The following is a 27,606-nucleotide window of genomic DNA, read 5'->3' as shown; positions in this document are numbered from 1 at the left end:
AATCACAGCACCAGAAACAGCGTGCCTGTGTTAGCTCCACAGCAGAATCTCTCCAGCTTTCCCAGCGGGCTACCCAAGCTCCCTGTGACTAGATAGATGTCTACTACAGATGACGAGATGTGACGAGCATGTACCTGTGACTAGATGTCTGCTACAGATGCTTCATACACTCTGAACCCAAATGCAGCAAAAATAAATAAATAAAATAAATAAATAAATAAATAAATAAATAAATAAAAAGTACTAGAGACCTGTGTGCCGCTCATCTAGTGTGGGCACCACTGCCCCTGTGTCCCTGCAAGAGTGACCCTGGCTCACGGGTCTGGTTTAATGGAGCGGCTCTGTTTACCCGTCCTGAGTAATGAAGTGGAGCAACACGGCGAGTTTTCCCAAAACCGATACCATCTGCACAGCTCCAAGTTTTAACCCTAGCAGAGCCACTGGGAATGGCACAGGAACGAGCAGGCGTACATCCAGATCTCAGCCTGGAGACCCACTCTTCCTGAGTATCAATGGAGGCTCCTGGGAAAGCGCTCTTCCCGTGTTCATAGTCTCGGGCTAGTTCTACACTGATCTCACATAGGTGGGCTGCCTTCCAAGCGAAGGAAAAACAGGAATTTTCTTACAAACAATTTGCCAACAGAACATTTCACTCTGGGCTGGGAAAGTTCGGTGCCAGAGCCCATCCTGGTATCCCGAAGCCCTAAGTTCAATTCTAAGCCCTATAAAAGCTAAACAGAACACCACCCCCCAGGAAGACCTTTTATTCTTTTTTTTTTAATTATTACTGTATTTTTTTTTAACTTATTCCTGTATGCACACTTGTATGTCTGTGCCACAGGGGCACATGTGGCCGTCAGATGTCAACCTGCAGGAGTATATGGGTTCTGAGGATCAAACTCCGGTTGTCACACTGGATGGCAAGTGCCATTACCTACTGAGCCACCTTACTGGCTCTTGTTCCAACATTTCTTACATATCAAATACTGTTTGCCGCCCTGGGGATGGGAAAGATGAAGGACACACCCACTGCTCCTCCTTATCAGCCCTGCCAGGCCGTGTGCTGTGTTGAAGGCCTGTCACCTGAGTCTCTCTGGGTTCTCAGAAGGATGCTAAGAGGCTTGGACTTATCTCCAGGAGACAGATGAGGAGGGGGGCAGATAGTGTCCCGCAGCTGAGCGTGAGAACCTGTGTACACTGCAGTTCCAGAGGACTGTTTCAGACTCTTAATTCCTATTGGCCAAGGGAAAACCATGGTTTTAACAACAGCTTCCAAAGATATCCACAGAATTTAAAAGGAGGAAGGATGTTCCTTTGCAAAAAAAACAAAAAAACAAAAAACAAAAACAAAAACCAAAAAAACAAAAAACCCGAATAAGGGGAGCTTTCGGCTACTCATCCATAAGCAAAACCTAAAAATTCACTGAAATAGTCACTTATTGGTTCAAATTAACACCAGAACATGGTAGATAATAAACAGATTAACAGGGTGTGGCTAATATTAGATTCACTGAGGAGTTGAAGATATCCCTATAAGTCATCATTTACAAAGTGTCTGCTAGTACAAGGTATTGTACCAAATAATCTATACTTTTATTCCTTGGCTTAAACTAACCCTATATTATATGGGGGGGGGACGACAAAAAGGCCTCAGAACAGAGCACTCAGCTCATTTCCAAACAGCCAGAGTTGGATCCCAGGACGCTGCCTCCTGTCCCACTCTCCACTATACTTAGGCACATGTTTAAAATAACAGTCATGGTATGCATATCCATATGCACAAGTCATGGACATCTGCTCTTCAGATCTGTATTCATATGCATACCCTGACAACAAAAGCAGGGAAAGACACTACCCAAGCTGAAAACGCAGCAGCTGGGGCAAGGTGAGCCACACCTGGATCCCACTGTTCAGGAAGCTAAAGCATGAACGTCACAAGTTCAAGTTCAGCCTGCTGACACCCTCAGTGTCTCGAACAGCCAACCCCAACAACCAGAGGCCAATCATCCTTATGACTTTAGAAACCAAAGTCATAAAAACACTAGCCAGCCAAATCCATGAACCAGAAAGATGATTATAGACCGTGACAGACGGGATTTGTGAAATAAGAGCGTCTTGAATATACTTTAAAATCCCTTACATTGGAAGAAGGTAGTGAATGTGATCAAAATACATTGTACGAATTAACAAAGATATTTTAAGAACATATGTGTATATAAAGGAAAAAATCCTTAATGGAATATATTATCACTATTAATGAAAGCAGTGATATGGTTATTTCACTTTAAAAATTAAACTCCTATCCATGACAGAAACACCCAATAAACAAAGGAGCAGACGGGAAAGGTACTCCAGCTGATGGAATCCGTCTCTAAACATGCACACTCCCCTAGGACAAAGGTAGGTAGGGTGCCGCCGCCACCATTTCTAGTCGACGTTGTTCTGCCCGGCTCAGCTCAGAAAGTGGGGATAAAGGCGTTCGGAGAGGAAAAGCAGTAAAACCATCTCTCCTTCTGTGTGTCATAATCTCACACAGAAAATATATTAAGGATAACGCTAAAAAAAAAAAAACAAAAAACATTGAGCTAGGAGTTCATGAGCTTAGCAAGAGGGAGCCCCATTTCTACACTGCTGCAATAAACCATTCCCACGAGAGCTGTAGGAAAGAAATCCATTTACAATAGCACCAGAAAGAATAAACACGCAGGGATACTTTAAACAAAGGAAATGCACAACTTACGCTCAAACCCTATAAAACAATGTGGAGATTCAAGACCTCAGCAAATAGATTCACCACAGTCAGAATGGAAATGTGCCTCAAATTAATCCAAGGTTCAATGTAAGACCACCAAGATCCCAGCTAGTTACACTTCATAAACCTGAAGGCTCATCCCATAATTCATATGCAAATTTAAGGGACCTGGAAGAGCCTAAATGTTTTTGAAAAAGATGTCTTACACTTCACAATTTCAATGCTTACCACAAAGCCACAGAAACCAAGATGGTGATACTGGCATAATAACAGATATATAAGACAATAAAAGCCTCAGTTGGAGTCACTGAAATTAGAAACTTTGAAGCAGGCCACACCAAGCACTAAGTGAAAAGAAAATCTGTGGAATGGGAGAGATGGCTGCACACTATTGGTCTAGAGAGAGTCTAAAATCAAGAATAAGGAACACAGCTCAACAACCAAATGATGTCACCTAGTTAAGCTGGCAAAGCAGTTGATCAGACATGTATGGAAAGACACAAATCACCAATAAGCACATATAAAGATACCGACCGACATCACTACACAGCAAGGGAATGCATCTCAAAACCAAGGAGGCGGTGCTTTCTGAACACTGAGACAGCAGGGTTTATGATGGTTGCTGGGAGTGGGAGAAGGGGCGTATGTGGAATTGTTACTTAATGGGTCGGCTTCTGCAAAATGGAGTTTTAGAGGGATGGGGGAGATGGTTCAGAGGGTAAGGTGCTTGCTGTGAAAGTGTGAGGAACCGGGTTCAGATCCCACACAAAAGCCAGGGGTGGCCATTCACACCTGGAACCCCACTGCTTGGGATGGGGGACAGAGACAGAAGGAGCTCAAAGGCAAGCCAGCAGAGCCAAAACATGTTAAATTCCAGGTTCAGTAAGAAACCCTGTCTCAGAGTTAGAGAGAGATGGGTCAGTGATTAGAAGTGTCTGCTCTTCCTGAGTCCTGACTCCTGTTTCCAACACACATGGTAACTCACAGCATCTATTACTGAAGCTCTAGGACGTCCATGCCTTCTTCTGACCTCTACCTGCACCAGACACACAATTAAACAGTGCACATACATATGTAGGCAGAAGCACTCAGGCTAAAATTTAAAAATATGGGGGGCGGGGGGAGAACGTGCCTCTTTTAAGTGAATAAGGCAAAGAGAACTCATATATCCAAGAAGTCCCTTGGTCCCTCTGTCATGTGAGAATTTCTGTGAATCATGAAGCATTATTTACCAGACATCACATCTGCCATGTCTAGATTTTGACCTTCTAGCCTCCTGTGACAAATACACTTCTACCCAGGCCACTCACTATATGGTATACTGATTACAGCGTTCCAGGTGACAGACTGAGATGTCTGGTCCACTGAGGGAATTTGAAAACCCAGAATTTATTTCCTATATCTAACAGAAATTTCACTTAAAAATCTGAAAGTAAAGTCCTTGCCCTCTAAGCATGATGGCCCGAATTTGAGCTCCAGACATTCTTCCCACCATACACACACCTCAGCCGTGGTGGCACATGCTTGTGAACTCACCACTGATGAGGCGGGGACAGGGAGTCCTTCAGCCAGCCAGCCAGCCTAGCCTATTTGGAGGGTTTCAGGCCAGTAAGAGACCCTACCTTATATCTAGAATGGTAGATGGTGGAGCCAATGAAGTGGCTCAGAAGATAAAGGCATCACTACTAAGCCTAGCAACCCGAGTCTGGTCTCCAGGACCCACATGGTGGAAGGAGAAAATCAACTACTGTAAGCCGACCTCTAACCTCAATTTGAGCACCGTGACATATGCGTGCCCATGCACACATCATGCATGCATATGCATAATAATAAATAAAATAAGCTCCTAAAAGAAATGTGGATGGCTCCTGATGAATGACAGCTTAGGTTGATCTCTGACCTCCTCATGCACAAGCACACACATGTACCACACATACATGTGTCTCAGCACACACAAACACATATTCTCTCTCCCTCCCGCCCTCTAAAAAAAGAAATCGGTATTCTCTTGTAACACTAGACCATACTGCCTCGTGAACATGATACTAGAGTTTCTGGCTGTCTACATTGCTTCCTTTGAAACTCTCATAATGTCCCCAATGTCATCTTGCATGGCACTCAGGGAGAGAAGCAGGATGTGGCTACCATACAGCACCCCACTGTGTCCACATGTCTCCCAAGAGCTTTAGCGGAGGCCTGACTCTGCAAACAGTGTCAATGCAAGCTAGTAATTCCTCTGCCCAGCATGGCCCCAAGAGGCATGTCCATCTAAAGCAGAGATGCAAAGATGGAGACGTCATGACTGTCAGTCTGAAGCACTCACTGCTTCACAAGGGATGCGGCAGCAACACAAGAGGAGGCCACACCCCCAGCAAGACACATTTTATTGAGAGAGCAATAAAGGATGGAAGGAATTCTTTCTCTGATTTACCTAAGGCATATCGTGTTGGCTCACTAACAGCTGCCTGCACTCTCATGAAAGAGTATTATTTTCATTCACATATTAAGGGGAGGGGGACTCTTATTTTGACAAGCCCTCACTAAGTAGCTCAGGCTGTCCTTGAAAGGACAATCTTCCTGCCTCAGCCTCATAGTGCTGAGAAGAGGGGAGTGACCCATCATATCTAGATCTTATTAACTATTAATAATTAAAAGCAGTGATGAATCCACAGTGGTGTTCACATCCACTCTGCTTCAAGGAATAATGGAGCTAAACACTATGATCTTGAACTTGAGCTAGAAAGCAACAAATGTTAACTTATGACTTCTTACGTGGATAAGTCAGGCATCCGCTCATAAGCAGGGAAGAGAGGAAGAACTTAGCCAACAACAGCACAGCGTGGACCTGCCAGCTAGTAATCACTAACAGCCAATCAGCCCATAATTATGTTATTATTTGAAAAAGCAGACCTTCTTTCAAAAATATCAGGCTTCATTTTTACAGAAAACAAAGCAGATTCAGTCAATTACTACCCCAAGGCTAGGGTCATTTTAAGGCCTCATGCCAGAATGCAGTGTGCCTAACCTGTTCTTGGACTTGCTTGGTCCGGTTAGCAAGAGACCTGGTTTCCCAAGAAAATAACAGTTTTGTTTGCTTGGTGTATGTGTATATGCATGAACACATGAGTATGTGCGTGTGTGTGCGTATGTGATATGAAATGCAGACACTAAAAGGAAACTATGATATCATTAGGAGAAGAGGGATACTTAATTTACCATACTTTCCAACTTTCTGCCTGTGTTATGTTATGTTATGTCTAGTCTAAGTGGCCCTGCTAAAGTTGTACCTGGTGAAAGAGGTTAAGTAAATGACATGAAGTGACCTGGGTATGGACTCTAGACCCACTGTATTGAAGTTCAGCATAACTTAGGCAGGTAATTCTTAGAATACAGTGTCACAACAAAGACAGATCAAAGGAGTGTAAGCCACACACAATAGCCCACGCCTTCAATTGCAGAACTCAGGAGGCACAGATAGATGGATCTCTGTCAATTCAAGGCCAGCCTGGCCTACATAATGAATTCTAGGGCAGCCAGAGATACACAGTGAGACTCTAAATAAATAATGAAGGAAGGAAGGAAGGAAGGAATGAATGCACTCCCAGTGTGTCTGTCTTTCCTTCTCTCCTCCACTCCGCCCCTCCCCCACCCTTCCACCTTCCTTTCTTCCCTTTTCCCTTTCTTTGTTCTTAGTAGAGGTCTCACTATAATAGCTTAGACCAGCCTGGAATTTGGGGTCTCCTGGTTCAGCCTCTTAAGAGCTGGGATAACAGGTGTTCCATCACACCCAAAGCCAGAGACCTTTTTGGTATTGCTTTTGTTATTTTTAATATTCTGATCTCGGAACAGGTATATCCAGATTCAGTAGGCAAACCGGGCATAAGTGTGAGCATGCATTCCAACAGAGATCACCCAGATGCCCACCAATAAACCCAAGCCAACAAACCCCAAGTCACTGGCCCTCTACACCTCTTCCTTTGAAATGACTCCCCACATCTAGGTCACTTACATGGCTGCATAGGAGAGAAGCAAGGTGTGGCTACTACAGAGTCCCCCTCATTATCCACAGGAGCTATGTTCCATGAGTCCCAAAGGAGTCATGATGCTGCAGACACTGCAAATAGAGGACTATATGCACTATATTTTCATATGTATACACACTATGATAAAGTTTACTTTATGCACTGGGCACACAGTAAGACTCACAACAACCATTAAGGAATAGAATACACTTAAGGAAAAGTTACATAAAATGTCCGTTATTTACGTAGAACTTTCTCCCATTTATTTTCAGGCTGCAGTTGATTCTGGGTACTTGAAACCATGGGAAGAGGAAGCTCAGTGAGTAAGCCTGAAAGCCATTCCTGAGGCAGATCCACGGGCATCCTGCCATCCTGACAGACGTGTCTCTCCAGCTGCGCCCTCCACACAGAAGCAGCAGGATCAATCAGAGCTGCCCAGTGGGCTCTAGGCTGAGGGTCACTACCTCACCGCTCCTGCAGAACTGTGGTGCTGAGGCCAGAACATAGCCATGGGCAATGCTTTCCATGTGGCTTCAGGCACGGAGGGCACAGGAGGCCCTTGGGAGGACCATGCAGATCTGGCTAATGGGACCTTCTGAATTTCTTCCTGCTGAGGCAAAGGCTGGCCCCAGTCCCAATGGGGAAGTATCTTCTCGGCCCCAACTCCATGAGAAAGGTGTGTCTCGGAGGAGGACAGGGTGCACGTGTAACCTGTGTTCCCTAGACCCAGTCTACCGCACACAGCGCAGCCCAGGGCAGAAAACCAACACACATTCTAGACATTTGTTTCCTTCTGAATTCTCTATCAAGACTAACTAGACGGAAGCAGAACGCAGTGGTGCACATCTTTAATCCCGGCACTTGGGAGGCAGAGACAACTGGATCCTGAGTTAGAGGCCAACTTGGTCTACAGAGTTCCAGGATAGCCAGGGCTACGCAGAGAAAACCTGTTTTGAGGAAAAAGTTACGTGTGTCCAGGGAGTTTGCCAGAGGGATGTCCAGAAAGGGAAGCTGTCCCAGTTCAGAGTAGTAGGGCCCAAGCGCTCTCCAGCTGACTCTGTCTCAGTTCACAATGATCTTCTATCCCAGGCTGATCTGCACAGATTTCCACTATCTTCATCTCAGAGGAGCGTCCCATTGACAAAGCTCAAAAGGCCCAACCTGTGTGTAGATGTGGCTTCTACATACTTTCCAAGAAAGCCTAAAAAACAGAGCCATCCCGATGGCTAGTGGCTTCTCCTTCCTGGAGCAACCCCCTCCAGCAGAACAGAAGAGAAACTGAGGCCAGCACCAGTGCCTACCGGAAACAACAACAAAAAACTCTAATAATCTTAGAGTCAGGCAATTCAGTGGCTCAGCATTTAATAATCCAGAAATTTAATAAGCCCCTCTGCTTCAGAATAGCTATTACATGGGGTTTCGCTTAATTAATCTCAGCAGGCTAAAAAAGAAACCCTAGGAAGACATGAAAAAGTCCTAAGTCAGAACTGGAAACAGAAGAAACATGGCTTCCAAGACAGACGTGCAGATTATAAGCTGTCGTGGTTTGACTCTCGGATGTTTCTCAAGGGCCCACCCTACTCTGTCCTTTGCCCATGGAACTATTAGATGGTATAAGAAGTAGGACCTAGTGAGAGGCAGTAGGTCACTGGAGGCACGCCCTTGAACGGGAGATGGAAACCCAGCCCTGACCCCTACTTGGCCACCATGAACTGAGTATCTCTGCAGAGTCACATTGAACTGAGTATCTCTGCAGAGCCACACTGAAGGGTTCTCTCAGGGGCCCAAGCACTGCAAACACGGTGCCAGCAGGCCTTGCCCTTTCCCCTTCCCTCTCCCATTAGATGACATTCCTAAAGCTCGCCCCCAAGGTCTGCTCCCTTATTTGGCTACTGACTCATTCCTGAGAGTTAACATCAAGGCCCAGCCATCAACATTCATTTATTTAGCTACACTGGCTAATCTGTCCAATGAGGACTTATCAACTCATCCAAGCACAGACTTCCTTCTCCCTTTTCCCCTTAAAAACCAGTTCTGCAGAGACACCTGCTGCGGCAGCTGACACCCCCCCCCACCCCACCCGAACCCCTCCCGTTTGTCCCTTCAGGGTAATAAAGTCTCCTTTGTGCAGAGAATCTGGTCTGGCTATGTTCTGTGCCAACACTGAGGCACCCCTTACACATATGCCCACCACCGTGATGCCACACAGTCCCCACCGTGATGCTACAGGCCCCTACGACAAACCAACCTCTGAAGTGAAGACCTCAAATAAACTTTTCCTCCTCGCAACTTGTTTATCTCAGGTTTTTGTTACGGTCACAAAGAGCCATGGACATAAAAGGTTTGACCCATCCACCTGCCGGCATTTGAGCGTTGCCATGTGGTAAATTAAAGACATGACCTTGTAATGTTAGCCGACTCTGCCTCTGTGTTTTATCAGACGGCTTCTAGGTCAGAGCCCATGGAGGGTAAGCACTTTGTATGAAGAGGTCAGATTACAAACAAGGATTAGAAAGAGTTCTTCCTCCTCCAGGATCACTTCTGTGAGAAGATGCCTAGCGGGCTAGAAGCCCTGCACATTCTTTTGCATGCTGAGCCAACAAAAAGCCGCACAGACCATCTGCAGGCAAAGCGGCCAGGCAGGAAAGTCACCTGTATTGCCTGGGTCACCCACACTCTCACTTCCTAACCCAGTTTTCCTGAGAAGGAAAAGTCTAATATGGCTTCCTCCTTTTCTCACTCAGCAACCAGTGATGAGCTATTTAACATTCAAGTTCAGCTAAGATTAGATCGTGGGAACATGTCCTCTGATATGCTAATAGTCGGGTCATCACACCTGCATGGTGCTCTGGGACTGAAGGGACCTGGGGTGGGTGCCTGGGATACCCTGCAGGGTCCCTGGAGAAAGAGTTGCTTTTAGATGGACAGCATTGCTGCTGTGGCTGGCGCTGGTCAGGAAGAGCAGTGTGAGACCGGTGTCCTTAAGAAGACTGCTGGGTTATCAGCTTCCTTCCAAGTTGAAAGCTTCCATCTTAAGAGGGAAACTTCTTTAGAAGTGTTTAGTGGTTTAAATGAAAATGGCTCCCATAGACTCATAGGAAAGGGTGCTATGTAGATAAGTGGCTTAATTGGAGTAGGTGTGTCTTGTTGGAGGAAGTATTTCTCTAGGGGTGAAGCTTTGATGTTTCAAATGATCAAGCTAAGACCAGTGTCCGTTTGCCTTCCCCTCTCCCCCCCCCCTTCTCTCGCTTCCTGCCAATCCAGATGTAGAATTCTCCGCTCCTTCTCCAGCACCATGTCTGCCTGCTCACTGCCATGCTTCCCACCAAGATGACAATGGACCAAACTCTGAACTATAAGCTAGCACCAATGAAATGTTTTCCTTTAAAAGAGTTGCCTTACAATAAAACTCTAACTAAGACAGAGTGTAAAGGGAAAGTAAAATGACAGGATTTTTAGGACAGGATGTTTACAAGGGAGTGAAACAATAGGATGTTCCAGGGGGAGAGAAAATACCCTATTCTAAAAGAAAGTACATTAAGACAGGAACTAAACAACACAAAAACAGGTTCAGGAAGTCCCTGAAACTGACCAGCTTCACTAGACTCCTCCCTCATCAAGAATATACAAGCAGTAAGGGCTCTTGACTCTGTCTCTCAGATAAGCTCAACTGACGGAGGAAATAGACCAGCTAAGCACCCTTGCAAAGACCACCTGAGCTGCTTGGAAGAGACTCAGATCAACTGAGCAACCTAGAAAGGACAGTCTCCATCCCATTGATCTGCTTCCAGGCTGTGCAGTATGTTCCAGGTGCCCAGCTTTTTGAGCTGTCACCCATGCTGGGGTGGGCTTTAGTGACACAGCTAACTTTGAGTCATTTCTGCTCCTGTAAGTAGCCCCAATAAAACTTGTGGTGTCCATACTTTGGTTCCCTATTTGGAGAGGGTGAATAGGCATTTGTTCAAGTCTCCCTAGGAAGCTGACACACAACACTTGTCAATGGGCAGTTCTGTTGCTATGAGATGACAGTACCATGGCAAAAAAAAAAAAACTAGGTTACAAAGTATATACTATATTATATGTATTATATGGCCTGCCATCTCCCAGATCCATGATGAATAACATCACAAAGTCAGATCAAGCTCAAGAGAAATGATGCAATCCAGAGAGCAGTCACAGGATATAAAACCATTGGCTAGTACATCATCTGTCATGTACTGACATGGCAACCAACAATGGGTCACATGCATGATGGGGATTTCCTAAAGTTCTATCCCCTGTGACTCCAACCACCTAGCTTTGTGTAAGTACACTCTGACAATTGCAAAACAATGATATCTGAGGACAGATATTCCTCAGATATCTTTTTTCATATTCTTATCACACCTACCCACTGACTGAATGTTCTAAAGAAGCTTCCACTGTGCTTATTCAGAATTCTACTGCTAAGATGACAGCATGTCCGGGAACCTGAGACCATGTGCAGGGAAGCTGACATGGCTGGTAGCTCACTCCTGAGCACTCTGGAACAGCATAGCCTATCTTTCTGGATGGATGTACCATCATAGTCCCCCATCTGTACCTCCCTGGAACAGAGACCATGACCAAGCCTGGGACCAAGGCATCACAAGGGAAAGAAGTCTGTCCCATAGTCCTGACAGTACGAGGACACATAGAGTGGCTCTAACACCAAGGTTCAGCTCACCCTGGTAAAACAAGAAGGCCCTTCAACAAGAAGGGCAGGGCACCGGCCCTGGGGATTCAGGTTTGTTTCAGGAAAGTAAAAGCAGGAAAAGGCATAGAAAGCTGCTGAGTGGCTCTCAACACAGCCTTTGAGAGAGCCGTGTGCTTATTTCGGGGGGGGGGGGGGGTAATTGTTTCATTACTTGTGGTTCTTTAGCATTAACATTTAATTTTCCTCACTGCAATATATAAAGTCACTTTGAATACAACTAAACCTTCACTAAATATTAATACATTCTCTACTGTCCAAATGAGCACCGTGAGGATGTTATTTCAGACGGATCCACGAACATTTAAGCAACTGCCATTCCTTTGAAGGCCTGCTTTCTAAGCCCTATTCAAGCTGTGGGCAAGGTCTCCGATAGGGCTAAATCCACACAATGGCAGCTAGTCTTTACCGTCAGACTGAGTGGCCTGTGTGCTGGCTATACAAAAGTTTCCCTCTCGCTTAGTAATTGGGCAGCCGAACAAATACAGTGAATCAATTCTTCCCAGTTGCCATCCGCATTTAAATATGTGAGGTCGGTCTAACAGTGAACGCCCAGCATCTGCAGCCCTGCACTGCCCAGCAAAACAAAACTAACACCATCCTCTAACTTTTCCACAGAAAGAACAAATCATGAACAGGATATGAGTTCACAAACTTCTCCCTTATAAAATTAGTCTCACCACATAGCCAGGCATTCAGCACCAAAATAAACCGGGAGCCGGCAGTGCAGCCCAGGCTTCCTCCTGAGGGCACTATGCTTGCTGAGGGCCATTTGTTCAAACCTTACTGTCTTAGGTCAACTTCGTTTTAATAACTTATCAGGATATTTCTTCTACTTGCCAAGATATTTTAGGATAATTGTTGCATGGGATTTGATTTAATTAATCTCAGCAGGGTTCAAAGAAAGCCCACAAGGGCAACATGAAAAATGTCCTTCAGATGTTCTATTATGAAAAGTTGAATAATCTCGTTACCATATAAGACAAGTATAGAGAATGCCGCCATTTCAACCTTAAACCTAAATAAAAAGGAAATGGCTCATCTAGTAAAGAGGAATAAGCCAGATGACCCAAGTTTGGTCCCTGGAACCCACACGGTGGAAGGAGAGAACCAACTCCCGAAAGTTGTCCTCTAGCCTTCACATGTTTGAGGTGAACACACACACAAAAACACACACCTAAAGAAATCCCTGGTCTGCAGCAAGACAGTGGCGGTGCATGCCTTTAATCCCAGTACTGGAGAGGCAGAGATGGGAGGATCTCTGACTTCCAGGTCAGCCTGGTCTGCAGAATGAGTTCCAGTACTGCAGGACTACACAGAGAAACCCTGTCTCAAAAACTAAGAGAACATCAGACTGGGTGAGGGCTGGGGGGTGCTGATGTGGAGCTCAGAGGGTGAGCACCTGCATAGCATGCATGACTGAATCCTGGCTTCCACATTCACTACCTAAAACCAAAACCAAACAAGCAAAAGATCCTGCGCTGGAGAAGTGGCTCAGTTGTTAAAAGTACTTATTTATTGCTCTTGCAGAGGACCCAGGTTTGGTTCCCAACACACATGGTGGCTCACAACCATTTATAACTCCAGTTCCAGGAGTCCCAACACCCATTGAGTATGCACCATTCATACACACAGAGCACAGGTACACCTGCAGGCAAAACACCCAAACACATAAAATAATCTTAAAAAAAAAACAAACAAACTGCTAGTTCGGCAACAGCTGTCCATTGAGTAAGAGTGAAGCTAGAATAAATGTGCACAGCTGGACAGACAATGTAAAGTTTATACATTCTTCCAAAAACACTAGAAACAGGTAGTTTCTAACATAATGCCCTTCTCATTCTAGACAACAGATCTGATGCCAAAGAGAGACCAAGTCAGATGGGGGTGGGAGAAGTGTCACTGGTTTAGAACGATGCAGGCCTAGAGGCACTGGAACACTCCCATCAGGTTAAAGCACCAATGTTCCCAGTGCACAACAGCATCTTCTAAATTGTGCCCTGGGAGAAGCTCGCAGTAGTAGACATGGTGAGCCACAGTGTCTGTCATACTTCCCAGTTCTCAGACCACAGCAGAGAGTCCCAGATCTGCAAACTGTGTGTACTCCACATGAAGCACAGGACCATTCAGAACGGCAGCGGTAACGCAGCTCCTGCAGCCTCTTGTCACACACAGCCCAGGCATTCCCAGATACATCCTCAAAACTCCCAGAATGCCTAGCAACACTCCTAAGCTGTCTACCAATCCATCTACTTAACACTCAGCCTACGACATCAGCACTCCCCACACATGACCGAGTGTGGAATGCTTTGCCTCAGTCCAATGCCTAGGTGTCATCTGAAACTGATCACAATTTCAGCTGCGGGCGAGGCCAGTAATCAATTTGTTAATGATAGGTAGCGCCAACATACAGGAGAGCTTCTGAACTCTTCAGTTGAGACAGTTATCAGTGTGTATCCAGGAAACTTTTATCCCATATTGCAACATCAGGCCCTAATAAAAGTTTTTCCTGAATGGTAAAAAAAAAAAAAAAAAAAAAAAATGTAAAGCCCAGAGCGATGGCAGTTAGAAGTAAGGGATTTGGTGACTGAGTGGTTAAGTCATGAATTGGATTGAGATCCCTATAAAAGGAGCTTCACGGGAGCTGAGAGGTGGCTCAGCCAGTGTCTGCCATGCAGATCTGAGGACCTGAGTTCATACCCACAGCAATCATGTAAAAAACAGTGTGGTATTGCACATTTGTAGCCCCAGAGCTCAGGAGGGTAAAAAAGGATGATCCTGGGGTCTCGTGGCTTCCAGTCTAGGCAAGTGAGTGAACAAGAGGCTAAGTGAAATCCAAAAAAAACTATATATATAAATTTTATATGTAACAACACATATTAATATATAATGTTAATATATTATATATTATGTAATAGCTATATTTCAACACATATTAATATATAATGTACTATGTATTAACATGTGTTATATATTATATATCTATGTATTGTTTATATTTATATTTACATTTATATTTATATTTGAAAGTGCTTGAGCAAAAGACTGACCATACACCTCTGGCCTCTACATACATGTGTACACACACACACACACACCCACACACACACACACACACACGAAAGGGTGGGGGCTTCAGAGAGCTATCTAGCCCTTCCATTTGCCATTACAGCCATGGGAAGATATAATGCCTGTACCTTTAGCTCCTTCCACCAGTTCCGCCCTGTAAGTCTACCACAAGAAAGCCTCTCCAGACACCAAACTTCGGTGCCCTGATCCCAGCTTCCTAGGCTCCAGAAAAGAGAGATGTTTCCCTCCTTTGTAAACTACACACGCCAGTCATAGCAGCAGAGACTAAGGCAGCTGCTGTCTCCAGCTTTTAGAATGTGACAACTGAGGGACAGAGAGATTAACACCTTCACACAGCCTACAGGCTACAGAGACAGACCATGAGGCCAAGGGCTGAAATGCTAAGAAAGTTTCCATTCCTCCGACATCACACACCACATGTCCCACTCGGCTTCTTGCATTGTCTTCTCCGAAGACTTTCAGCCTCAAGCGACTCCTGGCCAAGGAACAGAAGCAAAATCATCCTACTTCCCCAACAGACTTGGATTAAAAACTGTAACAAACTCAGGTCTAATTCCAGGAGAAGGCACTGGAGGAGGAGTCGGAGTGTTCAAGAATTCACACCCAGCGGTTTATGCCGCGTCATGGTCATCCATCAGACCTACCAGTTGGAGCTGAAGGTTTTTAACCTCTGGGGACGTGGTCGTGTTTAAATTAGGGGTCTGATTTGCTTCTCTCTCTTCCACATGAGCTCATTGGTTTGTTCCATTATAAATGTATAGGAAAGAAGGGAGCATGATGAAATACGGACAGCTGCTAAGTTGAGGGAAACCACAGCACCAAACACGCATCTTCACACTACAACAGAAAAGGAAGCTAACTACCTGGGAAGTTCTGAACTCACACATCCTAGAGCCATGGCTACCAGACACCTGCGGCACACAGGAGGCTCGTTATCATAGAGATAGGCAAGCCCATGCCCAGAATGCACCAGGCCCTGGGTTGCACCCCCCAGTATCACAAAAAAAAAAAAAAAAAAGACAAAGATGAACAAGAAACCTCCTTTACAGGTTACTGGCCTGCACTCACAAATGTCTACTTAAAAGGTGTGGGGACAGCCCGAGGACTGTCTAACATGTCCCCACACCTGGATTATGAGTCACAACAGTGGCATGCAGCCATAAAGAAACAGCCTGTGGGGTCCTGGTTGTGTCCTCGCTGGTCTCTGCTTATGCTGCCCAGAAGATCCCATCAGCCTTTGCCCTTGCCAACTTGTGCTTCCTCATCTCCTGGAGGGCTTTCCCAGTCTCAGAACTTCACATGCTCTCCCACGCCCACCACGCCCACGTTCTCTACACTGTTTGACTTTTCACACGTCCACCTCCCCTGCTACACAAGATGGTGAGGCTCTTCATGAAAACCATCGGATTGGTTAGCATCTAGCACGTAAACAACAGTCAGTACATGATAGATAAATATGTCCCTGCGAAGCAATATGAACATACAACCACACATGCCTATGACAGACAGCAGGAGCTTTGCAAGTCTAAATGGCTCAGACCATCGCTGTACCGTTCATGGATGAGAAAAAGCTCTTACATAACAGGGGACACTCCATCCCCTTGAAGGATAGCAACCAAGCACATTTCTAAAGCAGAGGTTAGTTTTCTTCTGCCACAGAAAAGTCCCAACCCACTTGGATGTGTTCAAACATACACAAGTAAACTAGGATACAAGATCCCTTTAACTTTAGCACACACCAGGGCCTGATCCCTGAACTTAGTACAACACCTTCCCCCAGATCCTCAAGACAGTTGTACTGGAACTCACTCTGTAGACCAGGCTGGCTTTGAACTCACAGTAATCCACTTGCCTCTGCCTCCCGAATGCAGGGTTTAAAGGAGTGTACCACCACCAACAGGCTTACTGTAGCACTTTTTAAGAAGGTTTGGGCTGCTTAACCCAGGCTTCCCATCAAGTGCCATCACACAGTAGGTCTGGTCTCACCCTCCCCTTGCATCTGCTTCCAATGTAGACAAGGGCTCTCTTTCCTAGTTCAATCCCATGTGCTTGGGGGCACAGATGTGTGAAATGCTAAGCAGGAAGGACCAAGAAAGAAGAGAGCAGGTGGTTTGGTGGCCCAAGGAAGCTGCTCACAGCTAAGGATCTCTCGAGACTCTCCCCACTCCAAACCCCAGTCCAGCCTTGCCCAAGCCAGTCTCTGATTCTTTGCCAGGGACACCAGGAAACATGCTCTGTCACTCCATTAACAGGGGTTAAGGGGCAAGGCTGGCGAGCCCTTCTCTATCCAAGGAGATATACAAGCTCATCAATCTTGTAGCTAACTGCCAAGAGGCAAACACGTGACCTCCAGACTCAGCAGTGTCTGAGCTCCTTGTGTCCCATAGAGGCACCAACGGATGCTGCTCCTGAACCACGTCTGACTGTGCTGTCGACATGACAAGGAAACCAGGTTCTTTAAGCTGTTCATCAACAGAGGTGACAGTATTGCGTCTGACGCACTTACTCTAAGTATTATCACCTGTGTCCACCCACGTGTTCAGATGCCACCTTAAAGAGCCAGAACTAAATTGAAACGGCATGTGCCAATGTCCGAATTTACCAGGAGCCACAGCTCCTTGGGGGCCTATCAAGCATCACACCCTGCCAGAGCCAGAAAAGGATGCAGATTCCTCTGGATCCTCACGGTCACGGCCCGGCTCTCCTGTCCTGGTCATTCTCAGTTCAGTAAGCAGAACCCATCTCTCTACCTTTGTCGAAGGCGCTGAGGCGGCACACTTGCCTCAGCAAACTGTAGGCTCCACTCACAGAAACACAAGAGAATTCACATGCCTCTAATACGACAGACAGTCATGGATGCAAATCTCACTGCTGACAGCGGGGCTCTGGGCATGGTGGCTTCCCTGAACCTCCAGACTCCACTGTGGAACCCAGCTGCCACCATCAGAGCCACAGAGAACAGACGACACGCACAGATGTTTTCTCCCTCCTCCCAAGAAGCTCACGGCCACTCCTGCATGAAACGTACATTTCAGTGTACCTTCTGTACTTTGTAATGATGCAATTCTCCCAGGAAAGGGAAGGAGAGGCAGAGCACTCCAGCTGCTGACGTTGAAATCCCTACGTGCCATGTGGTCTGCCTAGAGAAAGCTGTTCATTCTTGTTGCTCTGGGAAGAACCACTCTTCTAAAAACACCTGAACGTATACATATTTCTGTGATGTTTTACCCCACTTATGCCATCACATGTCTCAAAGGCAAATATTTTCTTCTTATGTCTTTAAGGCTTCCTCCAAAAAAAGGAAACCTACAGATGATTCTACACGAAACATGCAGTTCTACTGCTGTGTAGCTCAGAAAAAGGACGGGAAATGAAGTTGCTTTCCACACTGAGCTGTAGGGTCAGGCGTCAGTCCTGGGATGCTGCGGCTGCTGGACAAATTTGTCTCTTTATGTCTGGGCCAAGTTCCCCGCTGGGTGGATTCTAACGTCCCTTCCAGCTAATAAAGTCTGTAACTCCAGCAGTCTCCTTCAGTAAACTTGCAAGTGAAGACTAGCCAGGAAACAACTGATCAAGGTTTAAGACTATAAAATGAAATAGAAATTAAAGGACTCGTGAAGCCGCATGGTTCTCGGAGACCCAAAGGCCCATTCATTCATTGTACTAAAGTGAAACTGAACTCCTGACACAGGAGCCAGTTAGCCATATACTTTTTATGATGTTGTCTTCCCAACGTCCTAGGGTAAAGATGGGAAGCAGGCTGAAGGCAGAGATGGTGACAGCCAGGCTTTCTGAAGGACATCAGCCATTTGACTTTTCCCCAGGCACTGTCCTACAAGAAGAGTAGACTCTATGCCCTAAACTGGCACACACTGCAAAATAAACAAAACATGTCAAATAACAACCTCACTTCCAAAGCTGAATGCCCGACCTGTCTGAGGTCAAGAAGTCACATGGCCCCATGAGACTAAGTCAAACAACACAGTCATGACAAACATGACTGTGGCAGGCTTACCTTCTCTGAACACACCCTTTCCTCATCTGCAAAAGGGGGAGAGTGGTGGGTCTTCCTTGACAGAGACCGAAGGAAGATTTTAAATGAATATTACTGCTTTAGCACACTGTTTGGTAAATTCTGTGTGATCATCACATTAATGTTGGTAATGACATCATTCTAGGGCTGCATGTCCAATTCCACTTCAACAGACAGGCACAGTGGCAGATGGAGAGGCCTGAGAGCCAGGCAGTGTGCCGCTGTGGAAAGGCAGAAGCTCTAGTGACACTTCCAGACTTTCTAGAAAAAACAAAACAAAACAAAAAACTAAGTCTGTGAGGTAACTCGGGGCTAACTGGAAAGGAGGAAACTGAGCCTAGTGGTGTTCTAGGCCTGTGGGGGGAAGGGAGGACCACAAGGGATCTGAGACCAAGAGAGCTGGGAAAGTCACCAAAGCGTTGGCAGGCTGTGGCTAGGGAGGAAGCAGGTAAAAAGGCCGGAAAAAGAGTGCCCGGTAACACACAGGTCACAAAGAAAGGAAAGGCTCACGAAACGGGTGGGGGTGGGGCGGCAAGTTGGGGGCCAAGGAGGTGAGTGAAAAATAATTAAAACGCTGGATAGAAAGCAACCTCCCCAAAGGCTCTAGAGGGTGGGGGAGGGGCAGAGAACAAGGTTCAGCCCCACTCGGTGGGGGTGCATAATTAACCCGTACCAAGAGAACAATGCGGTGAGGAAGTTTGAAAGGGGGCGATGAATAGCAGGGAAAGGGAGCATTTGCTAGGAAAGGTAAAAAAAAAAAAAAGAAAACAAGAGTGAGGGGAAAAAAAGCAAACAGGGTGAAATTTCTGTGCTTTAAAAGTGGGATCAAAAAAGATGGGCAAAAACCTAGAAGGTCTGGAGAATTTAGAAAACACTAGACAACAGAAATGGGGTGGAAGGGGCCTGAAAAAAATAGTGGGGGAGGGAGAGATACGGCTCTAAGAAGCCTTGGTAACCAGCAGTGAATAAATTCAAATAACTATTCTACTTATCAATGCCATGATCCCATGCTGGGCAGCAACTATAGTAGCTTGGCTCGCTTGTGTTTGCTGTTGGGATTTTTTTGTCTTCTTTCACTCGGGGAAGAAATTTGCTCCGACTCTGCAACTTTGCTGTTAAGAAGTGGGGTCCGCCAGCACAAGCCACCTGAATTCCTCTCCTGCGGCAGTCGTCCCATCCCAGAGTCTAGCCAGTATAGCAATTCCCCATATCCCGAACAGATATGGAGCCAACCCAATTCTGCCAACTCACTCTCTATACAAGTAACGATAAAGTCCCCAAGTCTTTTAGGCTGCGTCCCAGAAGGAGAAACTTGCTTTCTAATCTGAGTGCTCCAATTTAAAACGCAACCCCAATCCCCTCCATGCACAGGTCACGCCCTCCGAGGAAGGAAGCATTCAAGGGGCCAGTGGCGGCCAACCTTTGTCCGTCGTCCTGGCGCAACCCCGCAGCCCGCCCAGCAAGCAGGGAGCGCGGGTAGATAGAGTTTCAGGGTAATCCCTGACGTCCCGGGGGGAAAGGCACCGGCAAGAACAGCACACCGCGCCCTCCCCGGGGGGCGCTGCCGGGCTAGCCCAGAGCAGCCGCTAGCAGGCGGAGCGCTCACGGTGGCGCAACAGGTGAGCAGTCCCAGTCCGTCCCACGAGCCACAAGCAGGAGCTGGCAGCGGGGCACCCTTGGGTCACAGAGGCGCTCAGTTCCTCCGCGATACCCACCCGAGAGCCCGCGCCCCGCAGAGCCTTGCGCCTCTCTGGGTAGCCTCACCTCGACGGTCCCCACTCCACCGAAGCTCCAAAGCCAGCGTGTCCAAGAGGTCCTGCTGCCCAGCCGGCTCCAGCAGGGATGCAGCCGCGAGCTCGCCAGGCTCTGCGCGCCGTGGCCTCCAAGAAAGAGCAGCGCTGATTCCGCCCTCCCGCGCTCAGCCGCCTCCTCCCACGGGCCACGCCCCCAGCCCGCTCCCGAAGCCACGCCTCCACACCGCTCCCCTGAAGCCACGCCCCCGAACCCGCTCCTGGGGTCCTCGCAGCCCTCCTTGCTGGTCCAGCCTCCTCTTCAAGGAGCCACGCCCCCAGCTCATCTTCCTTGCCTCTACCCGCTAGAGAATTTTTTTTCCTTCGACCAACCCCAAACCGTTCGGTTCAAGTCCCCAGGCCAGACCACGCCCTTGGTCTCAGAGGACTCTCTCAACCTACCTCACTTCATTCCCCGCCTCTCACTACCTCCACCCGCTCCACCTCCAGGTTATGCCTTCGTGCCACTCACTCACTCCAAGTCATGCCTCCGCCCTACTAACCTTCTCTAGCAACTCCTCTTTCTCGTTTCATCTTCTCAAAGGATTACTCCCTAGTAAGACCCGGACTCTGTCCCACACCTCCGAGTCCCACTGCGGATCACCGCAGCCACTCACACACTGGCACCATACACGGACTCTTTCTTGCTCCCTACCGGCCAACATGCTGCCTCCGCCCCGGTGAGCTGCTGCGTTGCCTGGGTGACCGCCTGACGCCCACTGTCCCACCTCCTCCTATTGGACTCTTCTCCGTTCAGGCTCAGGGCTATTCTCTGTGCGGGTTCTCCTTTTAAGTCCATGGAAACTCAGCTTTAAGATGCTTTGACCTTCTGTTTTCCCAGAGCCTGGACTATGAACTCTCAAAGAACTCCTACTTTCCTAACTTGGCTCAACTGAGACCACAGAGGGGAAGCAGCTCTTCAATGCCAGGATCTGTGACACACACACACAACCCTTCCAAAATGTGCTGTGGTTATTTCTGAGGAATTCATAAGGCAAGTGCATTCTTTTAAAACTTGTGGTTTGCTGAGACGATTCCTTTGAATGGCAACAATATGCCAGCATGATTATTCTAAATATTAGAAGCTTCTTAACCAAAGAACAATCACTGTCTTAGACAAAAGAACGTGTAATGCACCAATAAAAAAGTTTAAATTAACTTTTAGATTATTTTAATAGAGTAATGCATTTGTTTGAGAATTTCACACAACCTATTTTGATCACATTCACCCTCAATTCTACTCCAACTCTTATTTTGTTTCTATGTGCATGCGTGTCTGTGTGAGTGAGTGTACTCCATTTGTGTGTTCCTGCCTGTGAAGGCAAAGAAAGGAATCACACCTCCTGGAGCTGGAGTTATAAGCGATTGGGGGCCTCTCAATGTGGGTCCTGGGAACCAAGCTGTGGTCTTCAGGAAGGGTAAGAATTGGGCTTAACTGCCGAACCATCTCTCCTCCCTAAATTAATTGTGTGTATGTCTTTAACTACTGAAAAACCCAAGCTGTAATGGAGAGTCCATGCCATTGTGCATCTGTAGAGAACCATGACACACGTGCCAAAGTGAACCCTGTAAACAGGCTGCGTGTGTTGCTTCCTTATGGTCCACCACTTCTGGTTCATGAGCAGGAATGTAAGTACTACAATGCTAATGACAAGATATGGGGGAGGGGGGTCAAAACTCTGTGATTGCCACTCCATATTCTGTAACCCTAAAATACCATGAGAAATTCTGTCTTAATTAAAAACAGGCACCAAATGTATTAGGTAGTATCTCTGGGTTGTGAAAATATGGGAAGATTTTATTGTATTCTTTTGATGTTTATTGAAATGCCCCCTGCAGGTTTTGACAACAAACATATTTATAGTAGAAAATATTATAAAGTATAAACTACAGGGCTTGAGAGATAGCTCAGAAGTCAAGACCACTGGCTACACTTCCAGGAGACCTGACTTTCAGGTCCAGCATGCATGTATGTATTTGTGGAGGCTTACAGATATATGTACCTCCAGTTCCAGGGGCTCTGATGCCTTCTTATGGCTTTTGAAGGACCCAGGGCCACGTGTTGTACACAGACATACATGCAAGCCAACACCTGTTCACCAAATAATTACTATTAGTTTTGTTTTTCAAGACAAGGCTTCTCTCTGAATAGCTCTAGCTGTCTTGGAATTCTTTCTGTAGACCAGGCTGGCCTTGAAATCAGAGATCCACCTGCTTCTGCCTAGAACTAAAGGCGTGCACCACCACATTTCAGAGACATAGCATGAGAGGCTAATGCTATTAGATATTCCATACTTGATTTGTCTTGCACCAGCTTAACAAAATCCACATAAAGCCCTCATGTATGAAATCCATTTTAGCACTGTCAGAATATTTTTTAATTATTCCTTTAGAATTAGCACAAATGTGGGGAGCAGATATTAAAAAAAAAGAAGAATCTGCTTCAAACCTTTGACTGCTTAGAAACCACTATTAATATTTATATGCAATGTTCTTTGCCTAGCTCTCAGGTAAACGGATTTATGCACTTGACTGAGAGCCGTTCTGCCTCCCTGACACTCTGGATGACCCAGGCAAGCCCTTTACGTTGCCAACTCAAGCTTCCTTTTCATTGTGCATTTGACAGCGAGACTTTGCTAGTTGCGTTAGTCAGAAAATTAAAACTGTAGCCTGCAGCTCACTCTTGCTGTCACGCACAGGACCTTGACAGTGTGAGTTCCTGGTCCTTAAAGCAAGACACACGTGTTCAGAGTTTCCATGGGAGGTTGCATGAACTCCTTGGATAAAGCCCCTAATTCAGATTTTAAACGTGTTAGAGAAAGGCTGGGCACCTCCTCCATCATGTCTGTAATCAGCACACACCTCCAGTTCTTGCCCATCCATTACATAACAGACCAGGTCCAGAGATCTCAAAACTTCCTTCTGTTTCCATCATTCCATAGATATGTTCCACAAAACATGGGTTCTAAGTCAAAGAACAAAACCCTACCCCATGTCTCTATGGGCTGCTATTGCTGCTGCTGTGGCTGCCTGCCTGTCACTGACAGCCCAGCAAACAGCCCTGATACCTGCACTCCCACTGGTGGGAACCACCCAGAAGTGTCTCCCAGCTTTCCCTCTGCACTGATCTTGGAGTACCTCAGTCCCCCTCAACCACAATTCATCATTTCCATGTTGACTCTTACGTGTGTATGTGTGTGTGTGTGTGTGTGTATCACACACTGATGTGTGATCACATCACTGTGTATCACACACTAATGGGAAACCACTGATTCCCATTAATGCTGCCTGTATGTACATGGGTATTAGGCCAACCCCAGAACCAGGGACAACTGCCAGTGGCCACATCTCAGAAGAGAAATTACTCCCCCTCCCTGAACATGGGTATTTGGGGCTGGAGAATGTCCAAGGATAGAAGCTTCCACCTTATACCAAGTCTAAAATGCCCCCAATTATATTTTCTCTGAAATCAGGATCTCTTTGCATTAGTATATATTGAGTGCTTAATACATACGTGGTTCACATTGGTTGTCTACTAAAAGCCACAACACGGTCTTCAAGGCACTGTCATCTTGTCACTCATAATTGAGGGGAAGAGGAGAGTTCAGCGGGGTTGGATGAGTGGCCCAAGGTCATCCAGTAAGTGAGGCCGCCAGGATCTGATCACATGCTCCAGCTTTTAAGCAGGAGATGGAGGCCATGTGTGACTCCTCCAGGGTTCAGGGGGTGCTGCTGTGTTCAGTTTACTGAAAGCTCCCTCCCATCCCCAAATTCACAGTGGTTTCTAGGAGGAAACAAGAGAGGCTGAGAAACATCTTTCTGGAGATTTTAGGACTTTTTCTTTGAGAATCTTCCTTGGTGAGCTAATTCTTCCAAAGAGACCACAACCAATAAATTTCTCCACCTCCTAATAGCGATTCTATCAAGGGACTAATCCATCTATTATGTCAGAACCCATATGACTTAATCATCTCTAGAAATGCTATCACAGATGCGCCCAGAGGGTCACAGTATTAGTTAACCTCCCTCAAAGCAATCAGGTGGACAATTACAGTCAGCCAGTCCCAAGTGTGCAGTGCAAACAGCTTCAAGAGCTCACACACAGACCCACCTCTGTCATCACAACCCATGGCGCTTCTAAAGCCTTGCTTCAAGCTCACTAACCCCTTCCCCGACTTCCCTGAGTATCATCAAGAAGACATGGCTTCATATTTGCCACCATCACAAAGCATGAAGTGCACCCACTGTTTTAGCACCAGGAAGATTGTATATTAATGAGTGCGGGCAGTGTTTTTTTTTTTAACTTTATTTATTTTGAGACCTCCCATAGAACTATCGATTAGATACTAGCTAAATGATAAAAATAATCAGAATAACAATGCTAATCCATTATTTGTTACTGGTTATATGCTTTAAAGCATATTAATTGAGGAATGTTATTAACAAAATATACAAAGTTGAGCCAGTTTCTTAAGTTGAGGCTCTGACAGTCAGGGCAGGTTGCCAGTTCTTTCTGGTTGTTGTTATGTTTTATGTTCAACAATGATTTCTCACCACTCCAAAATTCTGAGCAAACACTCAAAAAGCACCCTAGCCCATGACCATGGGTTTGAAGCAGATCACGTGACCTGCTTTGAGCTTCACCCCTGACCGAAATCTTCCATTTTAAACCCCAAGCAAATTTTTCCTTTTTCCCCACTCACGTCCAAAGCCCAGAAGAACAGATGGGAGAGCACAGGGTGACTCATTGCTTGCTTGTAAGTAGCCTTGAACAACGAGGAACAAAACAAGGAGAATTGTATTCTGGGGGATCTTAAAACAGAGAGAGCACAGATGGAAGACTCGTCGTGAGAACATCAGGGGTCTCCAGGGCGGATGGACAAATGAGGCTCGAGGGCAGTGGACTGGCATCAGTCAGACTCTTGGAAGTGTGTCATGCCGTGGTAAAGGTGGGCGAGCACCTGAACAAGGGTTCTGGCACCTGCACGATGAGCTACACAAAGATGTTCGAACCACTCCCTGAGCATGTTTCCAAGTGAACCCGGCAATGTTTACAAGTAATGAAACTGGTGCCTAGCCCTGTGCCACAGTAGTCTTCTAAGTTTTACCTACTGTTAAGTTACTTTTCTCCTTGCTGTGACCAAACGCCTGACAAAATGTATCGTAAACGCAGTTGGGCATGGCTGAGGAGACGGTGGCGCAGTCTATAAGGTGCCTGCTGCACAAACACAAGGATTTGACGTTGGATCTCCAGAATTCACACAGGAAGTGAAACAGCAACTGACTGTAATCCCAGGCTGGGGAGGGTGGGGTTGAGGAAGCAGAGACGGGTGGATCTGTGAAGCCCCCTGGCAGCCGGCGTGGCTGAGCCAAAGAGCTTCAGGTTCAGTGAGATCTCAATTCCAAAGCAGTTTCTTAAGGTGGAGATTGATCCAGGAAAGACACCTGAGGGTGTCACATGGGAGTCACACACAGACACACAAACACACACACACACACACACAGGGTTGGGGAGGGGACAGAGAAATAGACAACGTCAGAGACAGAGAGATAGAAAGACAGAGAGACAGTGTGTGAGCAACTGAAGGGAGGAAGGATTCATTTCCATTCACTGCCTGACAGGACATAGTCCATCTTAGTGCGAGCGGCATAACGGCAGAAGCTGAGGAGGCAAGTCGGTTAATCACCTCCAGAAATGCCTTCACAGCTGAGTCTGCCTGTCTTCCAGGTGATTCTAAATCCAATCGACATGACAGTGGCTGCGAGTCTGAACACCTACATGCTCCGCCAGCCTGGGAAGGAGAGCACAGGCTTTGACTTTAGAACTGAGTTATAATCCTGCTGAGTAGCAGTATGACTTAGAAAAAGCGACTTTATCTCCCGCAGTCTTGGGGCTTGGGGGATTCTGTTGCTGTTGCTGTTGAGGTATAACGTAAGTATTATGAAGCACCTAAATCTCTTTTTTGCTTGCTTGTTTCTTCTGTTATTAAAACTAGACTTTTTTCACTATTACAATATATTTTTTGTTACAGTTGTCGTCTCCTCTTCATTCCAGTTTCTCTTCCCCTCACCTCCTCTCTGGAACCACACACTCTTTCTGTTTCTCCTTAGAAAATAAGCAGGCATCTAAGAAATAATAATAACAAATTAAAATAAACAAATATGAGCCGGGCAGTGGTGGTGCATGCCTTTAATCCCAGCACTCGGGAGGCAGAGGTAGGTGGATTTCTGAGTTTGAGGCCAGCCTGGTCTACAAAGTGAGTTCCAGGACAGCCAGAGCTATACAGAGAAACCCTGTCTTGAAAAAGCAACAAAACAAAACAAACAAAAAATAGAAAACAAATAGGACAAAACAGCCAAACAAGAAAAAAAAAGGCAAAGAAAAGGCAGAAGAAGTGAATATATAGGTGCAGAGACACACACCTGAGCACTCAGGAGTCCCATGAAAACACAAAAACAGAAGCCATAGTACATATACAGAGGCCCTGGGTGACAGAAAATACAACAAAATAAAAACTCCCTGGATCAACATTTTGAGACAAACATCTTCCAAAGATGTCCCTGAGTTCCTTTTGTGGTGGTCAGCTACTGCTGGGAGTCTGGTCTACCCTGAAGAGTAGTTTGTTTCCTTAGTGAGATACCCTTGGAGAAAATTAATTTTTCATTTATGAGTGGCAATCAACTGTACATAGCTTCAGGGTCCAGGATGAGGTTGTGTCCACTTCTCCTCTTAGCTCTAGGGCCCTGTCTGGTGCTGTCCTGTGTGGGCCCTGTGCAGGCTGCCACAGTCTCTGTGAATTCATATGTGCACCAGCCCTGTTGTGCCTAGAAGGCCTTGACTCTGTGGTGTCCTGCATCCCCATTGGCTCTTAGACTCTTTCCATCTCCTCTTGGAAGCCCTGAGCCCTGTGGGGAGGGATTTGAAGACACCCTTTATAGGGTTGAGTATTCCAAGGTTTATCACTCTCTACAATGTGTCTGGCTGTATTTATTCCCATCTGCTACAGGAGGAAGCATCTCTGATGATGACTGAGCAAGACACCGATCTGTGAGTATAGCAGAATGTCCATCCTTAGGAATCATTTTATTGCTATGTTCCTTTTTCAGAACAGTATTATTTAGTTTCCCCCTAGGTCCTTGGCCTATCCAGACTCAGGTTCTTAGCAGCACTGGCTATGGGTTCCTTC

At 46.3% G+C, this 27,606-nt stretch overlaps 1 protein-coding gene across 6 annotated transcripts in view; it reads right to left on the bottom strand.

Moving 5' to 3' along the window:
- The window catches only part of Spata13 (spermatogenesis associated 13), a 279,389-nt gene that overhangs the window by 109,299 nt on the left and 142,484 nt on the right, over positions 1 to 27,606 (bottom strand). The window contains exons 1-2 of one of the 6 annotated variants that reach the window (XM_011245026.2): positions 20,394 to 20,562; positions 18,612 to 18,890 (exon numbers count right to left, since the gene is read on the bottom strand). The exons of 2 other annotated variants lie outside the window; for them this stretch is intronic. The gene's annotated coding sequence lies outside the window, so the exon portion shown is untranslated. Of the gene's footprint in view, positions 1 to 18,611; positions 18,891 to 20,344; positions 20,563 to 27,606 lie in introns of those variants that run through there. 3 more of the 6 variants (XM_030247762.1, NM_001033272.2, XM_030247764.1) reach the window with 3 other exon arrangements.

This window comes from Mus musculus, chromosome 14, assembly GCF_000001635.26.
Source record: "Mus musculus strain C57BL/6J chromosome 14, GRCm38.p6 C57BL/6J".
NCBI classification, from domain to species: domain Eukaryota; kingdom Metazoa; phylum Chordata; class Mammalia; order Rodentia; family Muridae; genus Mus; species Mus musculus.
This window is presented reverse-complemented; position numbering and strand designations above follow the sequence as displayed.